This window comes from Vicia villosa, linkage group LG2 (assembly GCF_029867415.1).
Source record: "Vicia villosa cultivar HV-30 ecotype Madison, WI linkage group LG2, Vvil1.0, whole genome shotgun sequence".
NCBI classification, from domain to species: Eukaryota; Viridiplantae; Streptophyta; class Magnoliopsida; order Fabales; family Fabaceae; genus Vicia; species Vicia villosa.
The window spans coordinates 3,811,851-3,825,160 of NC_081181.1; the positions used below are offsets into that span (position 1 = coordinate 3,811,851).

General features: G+C 39.1%; 1 non-coding gene across 1 annotated transcript; it reads left to right on the forward strand.

The window, feature by feature from the left end:
* Positions 1-12,938: 12,938 nt before the first annotated feature.
* Positions 12,939-13,045, forward strand: LOC131654338 (small nucleolar RNA R71). The gene has a single exon (XR_009299379.1). It is a non-coding gene; the product is annotated as a small nucleolar RNA R71 (small nucleolar RNA).
* Positions 13,046-13,310: the final 265 nt, after the last annotated feature.

Here is a 13,310-nt window from a genome sequence, read left to right on the forward strand (position 1 = left end):
CATCCTCACGACCTCCATTTTCAGAGGTAAGTTTCTGAACCTCACTTCTCTAATTTAAGTACTCTTTGTGAAATAGCTCGATTCTATCTTGTTCAGCATCATCAGAGGATTGAAAACCCTCTATCATCATCCATTTATCTTTCAGTATAGTCATTTAATTTGATTTTGAAATTTTAGGGTTCTTCACGATTTCTGGTAAATTAGTTAGATGTAGTTAATATTAATTCATGTTAGTTACATATTTAGAATCGTGAGTGAATTTAGAGCAAGTTTCATGTTTACATCATTGCAAATGGTTGAGAGTTGAGAGAGTTCAGAAATTTGAATTGATGGAGCTTGAGGTTGAAGACGAAGATGGAGGGTGGTGCCATTTTTCAAATCTCTGAGCGAAGTTTGTTTTATTTTTAATGATAGGCGTTTCCTTAACGAATGAATAACTTGCCCTAGTGGCCACACATGCGCTCTTAGTCTCCTCATGCCCAAGGTCTGGGGTTCGAATCCCCCTCGCCTCAGACCTTTTGATTTTATTTTCTTTTTTCCACTCTATGCAATAGACAACACACATACTGCAATGAAATGCCCTCTATAACACCATGCGCGCGTTGGCTGGTTGGTGTGTGTTTTGATTGTTGGCTTCAAGGGCGTGGGTTCAAACCATGGTGAGGCCAAAATATATTTTTTTATCACTTTTTCTTTTCATTTTCTTCACAACTTCACATAATTAATTCACTTATCAAATTAAATCATTTTCACTTCATTTTTCACACACTTTTTATTTAACATATCTATTTTGTGAATAAATCAAAAAAATCATAAAAATATTATTTATTTCATGTATTTTTATTAGGTTTAAAATAGTATGTTTTAGGTGTTTTCTTAAATACTTTAATACATATTTTCACTTTGTTTTAACCTAAATCATTTTGTAAATAAAGTTTATGATAAAACCCTAATTGTTTAGGTCTTAATTAAGTAAAAAATCTTTATTTTTAGTTTAATTAAGTTGACTTTTGTCAATTCTCAAAACTGTTTTCAATCTCTGATAAAATCAAATGATTAAGGTTTTCAAACAACAAAACCTTGTATCATTCCAAATCATTTTCAAATTGCTTTTACACCAGTACTGTAAAGTACTGGGCCTCTAATAGAGTGTAAGTCCCAAAAACCTTCTCTTCTTAGCTTGTTTTCAAAACTGTATTTTCAAAATCTTCTTTCTGTTTTCAAAACATTCTTCTGGTATTTGAAGGGCATTATTCCCGGTGAAACTCTTCAGATACCTATGTGACCTTTGTCCATCTTCACTTCTGTTTTCAAAAACCATTAACTGTTTATCATATATTCAACTGTCATCAACAAAACAACAAAAATTACTGTTGAGGCTCTGTACATACTTCTTGATCGCGACTTTACGTGTCTATAAATCTGATAACTGCAAGTGCACAGTCGTGTCGTGTAGTTTTAAAATATATCGAATCCACAGGGACTATGAATCGATCTACCGTTATCTAAGGTTACTATGTAAAGCTAGGAGTACTAAAATTTCGATTGTTCCTAAGGGAAAGTGATTGTGAGAGAATAAAGAATAATAATAAAAGACAGGTATCAGTATGTATTTCGTTTAACAAAAGGTAATCCGAAGGTCCATTGGCTTTTGCATAATTAAATTAAAAATCTTTACTAATTGCAATTGGTTAAAAATCCTCGTCTCAAACTTTCGCTCTGTTGAGTCAGACTACTATCCTAATCCTAATGTACGCTTTCGCCATCCCATTAGATTTTAGAAGAGCTTTTTGGAAACAATGTAATTAATAAAATGCCTATTTTACGAGGTCGTTATCTATTTAAATCTCCTAATCTCAAACTTTCGCTCTGTTGACTCGGAACATGCTAATATCCCTAACGTACGCTTTCGCCATCCCGCTCGAGTGTAAAAACAATTTTTGAAAATAAATAAGTTCCAATTAGTTTTAATACGCTTTCGCCATCCTTAAAACTAATGTCCTATGTCTACTATCCAGTTAAAGATCTCAAACTTTCGCTCTATTGATTTTAACCTTTGACCGTCCTAATCCCTCAAACTTTCGCTCTATTGGTTTTAAGACTTACTAATCAAACTAGACATATAAACCAAAAATAAGTGATAATTAATAAAACATAATTTAAGCCAATTTATTTCGGATCCCTACGGTTAACTTACTCTACATACCGACACCTTTAATATTTTAGCCAGACATATTAATACGATTAAACATGCATAAATCGGTTCGGTTCATAATAATAAGCATATTAAATGGCATATAATATATCATGCAAATAAATAATATAAATAAGGCGGTAAATAAAAAACCTGAATTAAAATAAATCTGGATTGAATTGAATCTTGAAGTACTCGAACTTCCACCACAGGTTGGCTGGATCGTTCTTCGGAATTTAAATGGCAGAAAATAAAAACAAGGAAAATAAAGCGATAAACCTAACGTAAGGCTAGATCTATGAAAAGTTCACAACAATTTCCAGTGTAGAAATCGTTGTGAGAAAATAGACGGTTAAATGAAAGCAGAATAAGGAAAAGCAGTTCGCGGTACAATTTCGGCAGCACTTCGTTGGCAGGAAATCAGACTGATTGAAGTGAAGTGACAGGTCCTATTTATAGGAGGAGGTATGCAGTTGCTTTGCGTGAAAAGGGGAGCTTTTTGCAGACCAGGACGTGGAGACGTGCGTCTCCGATTCTTCAGGGAGGCAGCTGATTGACTTGAGACGTGCGTCTCAAGTGGAGATCTTTTAGGGAGGTGGAGACGTGCGTCTCCCCTTTGCTGAGGTGGCAGAGACGTGCGTCTCTGCTTACTAGTGTGGCCTGGGCTGCTTTCCTTCGTGGGCTTGATTGCTCTTTTGGGCCTTTTGGGTCCTAATTGCACCCCTCTTTCGTTTCAGCACCCCTTTTCGTCTTTTAAGCATAGATATTGGTCATTTAAGCTCGATTTTCTTTCCTTTTCGCAAATAGTCGTAATTGAAGTGTAAAACCTGAAACAAAGCAAATACACGCGTAATATCATAATAAATTAACATAATAAACGGAAAATGCTATAAATATCTATGGATTTTAGGCTAAATATACGATATAAAATCGTGTTATCAAATTCCCCCAGACTTGAACCTTTGCTTGTCCTCAAGCAAAATAAGAAGATAAAGATAAATGAAACACACTTCCACCACGTCGTTCAGTCATACTTAGCTACATAGTGTTCTTATTCGGAAATAACGAATCTTAGCAATAAACCTATAGTAACAACACTAAACAACTCCCAGTATGCATACCAATCCGAATCATGCCATTATAGCTCGACCTATTTGACTTGTCATCATGTTTCACCCTTTTCATTCGCGCGCAATCACATTAAGCCCATTATCTTGACACGCACATAGCAGAGTAGTCGGTTAGTGACTATGATCCTTCTCATGGAGTTCTGGCACAATATGTGGTATACTCCTTAGCATTCACTTGTAGATTGTGGGGAATCGGACAATAGTCCTTCCTACCAAGTTCATTACCAGATGACTTCTGAACCAATCGACAGTGAGTTTTTAAATTCTTTGTATATGAGATTTGCGACCGTTAGGTTAAATGATCTTGTGAGGATCACCTTACTTAGTAGGCACATTTCTTCTTATAGCTGAACACATAATTATTATGAGGATCATACACTTATATTCATCGACTCTCTGCGTAGTTTGTATCTAAGACGGTGCCGACTGCTAGAATAAACTACTAAGGGTTATTTCAAAACTTAAAGTCGATGGTTTTTGGTATAACGGGTATTCAAATCGGTTATGTATACTCGGGGGTTTTAGAGTGTTGCGATAATAAGGATATTGACTAATTCAGTTTCGGTTCGTTGAGTGATTGAGTAGCTTCGTATTTCTTGAACGTGTGGGGTTTGCGTTTATCGTTTAGGAGCAAAAAATTTTTGTTATGGCTCAAGAAAATGGAAGAAATTGAAATAACTACGGAATTATACATATAAGACTTAAATTCCATAAATATTCTTTTATTGAATTAGAAAAACATTACAAGGAAGGGAAATAAACTGAAGGGAAATAAAACTAAAGGAAATATAAATAATACGACTCCCCCAGACTTAGATGATGCAATGTCCTCAGTGCATAAGAACTACTCCTCATTGTTGCGGTTTCGAGAACTGCTCGCGCCTCTTGTACGAACACGGCGATGTCTAACAGGAGAGTCATTAACACGAATGTCAAGATCATGCAAATATGTGGCAATTTCAGCGTATTGACTTTCGTTCCTAATAGCATAGTCACGGTGCTCCTGTTGCATCTCTCGGATGAGCCTAATTGTTTCAGTTTGGTTTGTCTGCATAGCTTGAACGAGTTGATCTTGGCGTTGAATAGCAGCATACATGGCTTCAAGAGTGATAGGCGGAGGGTTGTTTGGAGGAGGTTGGTTGACATCAGCTTGTCCTTGGTTGAGCTCTTCTTCATTTGCATCCATAGGTTCATTAGGATGATCAGGTTGGTTATCTTGAGGATTGTCTTCAATAAGCCTCCAACGCTGAACATAACGGATGTTGATTCTTTCAGGACATGGAAGGATGACATAAGGAATCAGAACTTTGTTGACGACCAAGGTGTATCGGCCATCATGGCGTGGCGAAACCAAGTGGGAGTCACGGCAATAGGTGAGGTCAAGTGATTGAGCAGGCATCATGAGATGAGAGAGTGAAAGGAGCTCGTCACCAAGACCTAAAGCACAGGCCAAGGAAGTAATAATTCCGCCAAACAAAAAGGGATTTGTAGCGGGGGCGTTGACACAGCCTTGGATGTGTTGGAGCATAAACGGTGCGGCATTAAAACGGATGTTGTTTAGCGCACAGTAAAGGAAGAATAGTTCATGTTGATTTACCTTGTGGTTGTTGGATCGCGCAAAAATAGTATGCCCCAAAACACGTTGAAAATAACGTATAGCGGGGTTTTGAATGTGAGAAGCATGTAGGGCCCTCCAACCAGTTTGAACTTCGCCAGTGAGGTGAAACCATAGGTCGAAGGCATGTTGTTCCCATGAACGACCATTGAGTTCTTGAAAGATATTGCGGAGAGCATTCGGTGATGTATTGAAATTCAAGTACGTAGCCACAACTTCTTGATCCAGTGTATATTCACGGTTGAACATCCTAAATTGGATGCTACCGGTTGAGAGTGGTTGATCAGAAGGAGTGTCGTAACTGAAAGAACTCAAGAATTCTAAGACGAGCGGCTCATAAGTGGGTACGAGTTCGGTACAGAGATGGTGTAGGCTAGATTTAGTGAGTAAACGGGTAACACCATCAATGAGGCCTAGAGTTTCTAGACATTCGGTGTTCACAAATTTTGTGGGAACGACCGAACGTTCGTAGAAAGCGAGGTATTTGGTTCTTTGAGCATCATTGTCGTCTTCGCGGAATATGATATTGTTAAGGTTAGGGGGTGGTCTCTCAGGACGCACACTACGGATGATTGAACGTGGAGGCATGATGAGTTTGAAGATGAAAAATAAAGATGGTATTAGAATGGTAGAAAAGAAATGGTAAGAAGGTTGTGAAGAATAAGAGTGGTGGTGTGGTTTTATAGTGAGGTTTGAAAATGGTGTGGTAAATGGAGAATTAAATATGGATTAATGGTGGTGTTTGAATTTTGAATAGAATAGAGAAATGGGAAATGAATGGAGTTTAAGAGGTGAATGATGGAGGATGAATGAGGTTAATGGAGTTTAAATGGGATAAATAGGGGAAGAATGAGGAGAATTGAAAGATGAATTTTGAAATTCAAATTCAAAATTCAAGAGGGAAAGAGAGTGGTCTGCGTGGTCAAACAGACTGCTGGCCTTGGGAGACGTGCGTCTCAGGCAGCCAGTCTGCTGGGGCAGAGCATGGAGACGTGCGTCTCCTGTTCCTTTGGTTCGTGTCAGCTGGCCCCACACAGATGGAGACGTGCGTCTCCTGTTGTAGGCAGGTGGGTCACGCATGCAAGTGACCAGACAGTGCTGACAGATACCATTAATAGCAAAAAGGTGTCCATCAGTTCAGAACAGTGTCGAATTTCAATACCATTAACAGCAAAAAGTGATAGCCAGGCAAATATATATAGCAGTTAATAGCAGTGTAATATAACACAACAGCAGTAGTGAATAAAATATTGCATTTTAAAATTAAATCAGTACTGAGTGTTAACAATAGCAGAATGGAAAAGTGCAGAAAAAAATGAAAATCTAAACTAGAAATAGAAATTACTAAAACTAGAAATAAAAATCTAATAATCTAATACGGTAACATCTAGCCACGTCTATTGTTGTTCTGATTAGACTGAATGTGTTTGAAAACTTCGTCGAACTGAGCATTGACGGTGTCGATGAAATCGAAGAAATGCATTTGCAAAGTGTGAAGCTCGTTGCGCACATGTTGTACATCTTGTTGTAGCGCATTGATTGCTTGTTCGTGCGTATTCAGATTAGGCATTCTTTGATTCACCGATGCGGTGGATGTAGCGGGTTGTTGTTGCTCGACCTCGACATCAGTCATATCAACAGTGTGATCTTCAACGGAATCTTCAGAACGAGTTTCAGGCTCATACTCAGATACAGGCTCGTCAATAGGAAGAGGTTCATAATCAGGAATGGGTTCATCAACAGGAAAAGGTTCATAATAACCAGGAGGTGTTTCAGGTTCAGATTCAGATGCAGGCATTTCCTCATCAAAATGTTCATAAGCTTGAGGAGTCTCAGGTGATGGCTCTCTCTCAGGAATCTGACCATAGTAAAGCCAGTTGGTAGGGTTGTGCACACTTGTCCTAGGATTCGGTAAGGTGAACTGATACCAAACTTTGTTATCAATGAGCAATTCAAAACGATCAGGTCCAAGATTACCGATGATACCTCGATTAAAGCAGAAATTGATGTCCATAGAGGTATGGGTACCAAAAGGTGTCAATCTAAGCAAAGGCACTCTCATTCCTATGGCATTAGCGATCATAGTGACAAATCCGCCAATCCTAATGGGTGAAACTTCGTCTTGCGTGATGCGCTCGAAGTTTGTTAGCATGAATGCGATGGCATTGACCGGACGATTCTGAGATGTACAAAACATGATGAACAACTCTTCTTCAGTGACATTATCTGGTTTGCCAAAAATATAGTGAGCAAGGATCTTGTGAAAGTAGCGGAAAGCAGGATTGTGGATGTTCTCAGATTGAAATTCATTCTCTTCAGGGTTGTCGTTTCCAGTGATCTTGCCCCAGTATTTTTCCAACTCCCAGTATGGAAGATTTTCTTCAGCTACTTGGGCGTATGCATCAGGTCCATGAGGTAGTTCTAACATTTCAGCAAAATCTCGGATGCAGAAATTAAACTCCATACCAAAGAGTCTAAAGAGAATAACTCCTTTTTTTCAGCCCTTGTCCACAGTTTGGAAGATAAGTCAGGGAGCTCAGGAATTCCAGAGTGAGCTTCCGATAAGTGCTAAACTTGCGGAACAAGTGAGAACCAGTCCAACCGATTTGGTTAAGCAGGTGTAGGATGCTTTCTTCGATACCAAGCTTCACCATAGTTGGTTGGTGAGGATAGCAAGTCAATTCCATGTGTCTTTCAGCCAGCTTGTTAAATCTTGCTTCTTGTCCTCTACCACGGAACACAACTTCCATATTGTCAACTCCTTGCATCGTAGTTAGTAATTAAATGAAAAAACCTAGAAGTTGAAAATATTAGGATAAGTTAGAATTAGGCTAGTGTTAATTTAAAATAAAAAAAATTAAAATTAAGCTTAGGTAACAAGTTATAATAATAGATATAATTATAACGGAAATATTTTCTCAAATCAAGATAGTAGTTATAATTATAATAATTATTATAAGATGTATGAAAAATCAAAATTGATTAAAATTAAAATTAAAAATAGAATAAAGTTTTAAAAATGAAAAATAAAAATAAAATAAAAAAATATAGAAAAATTAAAGTTCTAATAAAATAAAATAGAAGAATAAATAAATGTGGGTTGTCTCCCACCAAGCGCTTTGTTTAATGTCGTAAGCTCGACGATTTAAAAATAGAAAACTATTTTTTCGAAAAAACGGGCAGTTCGTCAAGTTTAAAAACTTCGATGTTTTCATCGTATTCGAGATGATGGTAATACTTAAGACGTTGCCCATTTACGACAAAAGGTTTGACGGTTTCGCCTTTGATTTCTATCGCTCCACTCGGAAATATGTTAGTTACTTCGAAAGGGCCAGACCATCTAGATCGTAACTTACCAGGAAATAATTTTAGCCTAGAATTAAATAAGAGCACTTTATCGCCTATGCTAAAATTTTTCCTAGATATACGCTTGTCGTGCCATTTTTTCGTTCGCTCTTTATAGATTTTGGCGTTTTCGTAAGCGTCTTGTCTAAGTTCTTCTAATTCGTTTATGTCTAGAAGTCGTTTCTCACCAGCGGCAGTGTAGTTTAGGTTTAAGTTCTTAATGGCCCAATAGGCTTTATGTTCTAGCTCTACTGGTAGGTGGCATGATTTTCCATAAACGAGTTTGAATGGGGTAGTTCCTATTGGAGTTTTGAAAGCTGTTCTATAAGCCCATAAAGCTTCATTTAGCTTGGTTGACCAATCTTTCCTCGATATAGCAACAGTTTTCTCTAATATTTGTTTTATTTCACGGTTAGATACTTCTACTTGACCGCTTGTTTGTGGATGATATGGTGTGGCTATTCGATGATTTACTCCATATTTTCGAAGGAGTTTCTCAAGTATTCTTGAAATGAAATGGGAACCACCATCGCTAATTACCAATCTTGGCACACCGAACCTAGGAAAGATGACGTTTTTGAAAAGTTTAATAACTACTCGTGTATCGTTTGTAGGAGAGGCGATAGCTTCTATCCATTTTGAAACATAGTCGACGGCTACGAGTATATATTGATTTCCAAACGATGACGGAAACGGTCCCATGAAGTCTATTCCCCAGACGTCAAATATTTCTACTTCTAGAATGCCTTTTTGAGGCATTTCATCGCGTCTTGAAATGTTTCCAGTTCGTTGGCATCTATCACAGCTTAGTACAGCAAAATAGACGTCTTTCCACAGGTTGGGCCAGAAAAGTCCAGATTGAAGGATTTTGGCGCAGGTTCTAGATGTGCTATGGTGTCCTCCACACGGTGCAGAATGACAGTGTGTTATTATGCTTCTTATCTCTTCCTCGGGTACACAACGTCTAAAGATTCCATCGGGGCCTCTTTTGAAAAGGAGTGGGTCGTCCCAATAGTAATGTTTTAGGTCATGGAAGAATTTCTTTTTCTGTTGGTAGCTTAGATCAGGAGGAAGCACACCAGCAGCTAGGTAATTTACGAAATCTGCATACCAAGGTGCGTCAGATCGGGCTAAAGCTATTTCAGCTAATTTCTCGGTTTCAGAGTTTGGATGGTATGGTTCGAATTCATTTGCTTCTAATTGGGCGATGAGTCTTTCATAAGGGAAATCATCGTCAATTGGTACTTGTTCGGGTTTCAGATTTTCCAATCGAGAGAGGTGATCTGCTACGACATTTTCAGTGCCTTTCTTATCTTTAATTTCCAGGTCGAATTCTTGTAGTAACAAGATCCATCTCAAGAGTCTTGGTTTAGCGTCCTTTTTGGTTAGGAGGTACCTAATGGCGGCGTGGTCAGTGTATATGATTATTTTGGCTCCTACCAGGTAAGAACGGAATTTGTCTAATGCGAATACGACAGCTAATAGTTCTTTTTCTGTCGTGGCATAATTCATCTGAGCTTCGTCTAGGGTTCTACTCGCATAATATATGACATGTAGTTTCTTATCCTTTCTTTGTCCTAGAACGGCTCCTACAGCATAATCACTTGCGTCACACATTATTTCGAAAGGCTCATTCCAGTCGGGAGGTTGCATAATTGGCGCAGAGATCAATGCTTGTTTAAGCGTTTGAAATGCTTCAGTGCATTTATCGGTGAAAACAAATTCGGCGTCTTTCATGAGTAGTTCAGTTAAGGGTTTGGTTATTTTAGAGAAATCCTTAATGAAGCGTCGGTAAAAACCAGCATGTCCCAGAAAACTTCTTATTTCTCTAACGGTTTTGGGAGGTTGAAGGTTTTCGATAATTTCGATTTTTGCTTTATCAACTTCGATTCCTCTATCGGATACGATGTGTCCAAGTACAATTCCTTGTCGAACCATGAAAGGGCATTTTTCCCAATTAAGGACTAGGTTTACGCTTACGCATCGTTTAAGCACCATTTCAAGGTTTTCTAAACATGTTTCAAAACTTCCTCCACAGACAGAGAAGTCGTCCATAAAGACCTCCATTATTCCATCTAGGAAGTCGGCAAATATTGCCATCATGCATCTTTGGAAGGTCGCGGGTGCATTGCAGAGTCCAAAAGGCATTCGTCTATAGGCGAATGTACCATAAGGACAGGTGAATGTGGTCTTCTCTTGGTCGTCAGGGTGGATAGGAATTTGGAAAAATCCGGAGTATCCATCCAGATAACAAAAATGTGAGTGTTTAGCTAGGCGTTCGAGCATTTGATCTATGAAAGGTAAAGGGAAATGGTCTTTTCGGGTAGCTTTATTTAGCTTTCTATAGTCAATGCACATCCTCCATCCAGTTTGGGTACGTTGTGCTACAGATTCTCCTTTTGCGTTAGTGATTACAGTGACTCCTCCTTTCTTTGGTACGACGTGAACAGGGCTAACCCATTTACTATCAGATATAGGATATATTATTCCGGCTTCTAGCAGTTTTTGGATTTCCTTTTTAACCACATCGCTCATAATAGGATTTATTCGCCTTTGATGTTCCCTAGAGGTTTTACTATTGTCTTCGAGCATAATGCGGTGCATACACAGAGAAGGGCTTATACCTTTCAGATCTGATATGTTGTATCCTAAAGCGGTAGGGTATTTTCTTAGGACATTAAGTAATTTTTCAGTCTCGGTTCGTCCCAAGTTGGCGTTCACTATAACTGGTCGGTTTAGTTCTTCGTCTAGAAATTCGTATCTAAGATCGGTAGGAAGTGTCTTCAGCTCTATAGCAGGTTTCTTTGGTCCAGGTATAGGATCAGGGGTTAAAGCTAAGCATTCACTCAGGTGGTTATCTTGATATTCCTCGCGCCAGTTGTCATCTTCAAAAATTGGCGGCATAGGAATTCTTAGGGTTTCGGTTTCCTTATTTGGTTCGGATTTTGTTTCCTTGACACACTCGTCGATTATGTCAGCAGAACAGCATGTGTCAATTATAGAAGGTGCTTTTAGGAATTGGGAAAGGATAAATTCTATTTTCTCTTCTCCTACTTCGAAAGTAAGCTTTCCTCGCTTTACATCTATAATTGCACCAGCGGTCGCTAAAAATGGTCTTCCTAAAATGATCGGGATGTTAGAATCTTCTTGGATATCCATAATGATGAAGTCAGTCGGGATGTAGAATTGACCTACACGAACAGGGATATTCTCTAACATTCCTACAGGATATTTGACTGAACGGTCTGCTAGTTGAAGAGACATTCTTGTTGCTTTAAGCTCACCTAGATTGAGTTTCTTACAGGTCGAAAGAGGCATCAAACTAACACTAGCTCCTAAATCGCACAAGGCTTTCTCTATGATGGTTTTTCCAATTACGCAGGGTATAGAGAAACTACCAGGGTCTTTCAGTTTTGGAGGCGTGTTGTTTTGGATGATAGCGCTACATTCAGCGGTAAGCGTTATAGTTTCGTTATCCTCGAGTTTCTTTTTGTTTGATAAGATTTCTTTTAAGAACTTAGCGTACGAAGGCATCTCAGTTATGGCTTCTGTGAATGGTATGGTTATGTTTAATTGCTTCAGAAGTTCTACAAATCTTTTAAATTGCGCTTCGGTTTTTGATTTGGCTAATCTTTGAGGGTAAGGAATTGGTGGCTTGTAAGGTGGTGGTGGAACATAAGGTTTCTCTTTTTCGGGTTCCACTTCGTTATTGTTCTCATCAGTCTTAGCAGTTTGTTCGTCGGTTGTTTTCTTTTGGGTTTCCTTTGGCTCTTGTTGTGACATGGGTACGTTTTGGGTTCTAGGATCTATGGGTCCATCGTAATTAGTTCCACTTCGTAGTGTTATCGCGTTCGCATGTCCTTTAGGATTAGGTTGTGGTTGAGCAGGAAACGTGCCAGCAGGGGCAGCAGTAGGTGCTTGTTGTTGAGCTACTTGTGAGATTTGAGTTTCTAACATTTTGTTATGCGTAGCTAAAGCATCTACTTTGTTCGATAGTTGTTTTAGTTGCTCGCTATTGTGGATGTTTTGATTCAGGAAGTCTTTATTGGTTTGTTGTTGGGAAGCTATGAAGTTCTCCATCATGATTTCTAGGTTTGACTTCCTAGGGGTGTTTTGAGCAGCTACAGGCGCTTTTTGGTAGCCAGGTGGTACAGCAGGTGCTTGTCCAGGCGCGTACAACGCATTGTTGTTCTTATAAGAAAAGTTCGGGTGGTTTTTCCATCCAGGGTTGTACGTGTTAGAATAAGGGTTTCCTTGAGCGTAATTTACTTGATCAGATGGGACTCCAGTCAAGAGTTGGCATTCAGCAACTACATGCCCAGTCAATCCACAAATCTCGCAGTTAGGTGCTACAGCGGCAGCGGTGGCTGAAGGAGTGATGGTCAAATTCTCGATCTTTTGAGTTAAAGCGTCTACTTTAGCGTTAACGCGGTCTATACCACTAATTTCGTACATTCCTCCTTTGGTTTGGGCTTTCTCTAGAGCGGCGCGTTCTCCTCCCCATTGGTAATGGTTTTGTGCCATGTTCTCTATGAGTTTGTATGCTTCATCATGGGGTTTGTCCATTAATGCTCCGCCAGCAGCGGCATCTATAGTCATTTTAGTGTTATATAAGAGACCACCATAAAAGGTATGGATGATCAGCCATGGTTCGAGTCCATGATGAGGGCATATTCTAAGCATGTCCTTGTAACGTTCCCAAGCTTCGAAAAGCGATTCGTTATCTTTCTGGGTAAATCCGTTGATTTGACCTCTAAGCATAGCAGTTTTGCTAGGCGGAAAGTATCTTGCTAAGAATACTCTCTTCAATTCGTCCCACGTAGTTATGGAATTGGAAGGCAGGGATTGAAGCCACGCTCTCGCTCTATCTCTCAAGGAGAAAGGAAAAAGGCGTAATCGAATAGCTTCGGAACTAACGTTGTTGGCTTTGATAGTGTCGGCGTATTGCACAAACACAGATAAATGGAGATTGGGGTCGTCTACAGGGCTTCCAGAGAATTGATTCTGTTGAACAGCTTGGACCAGC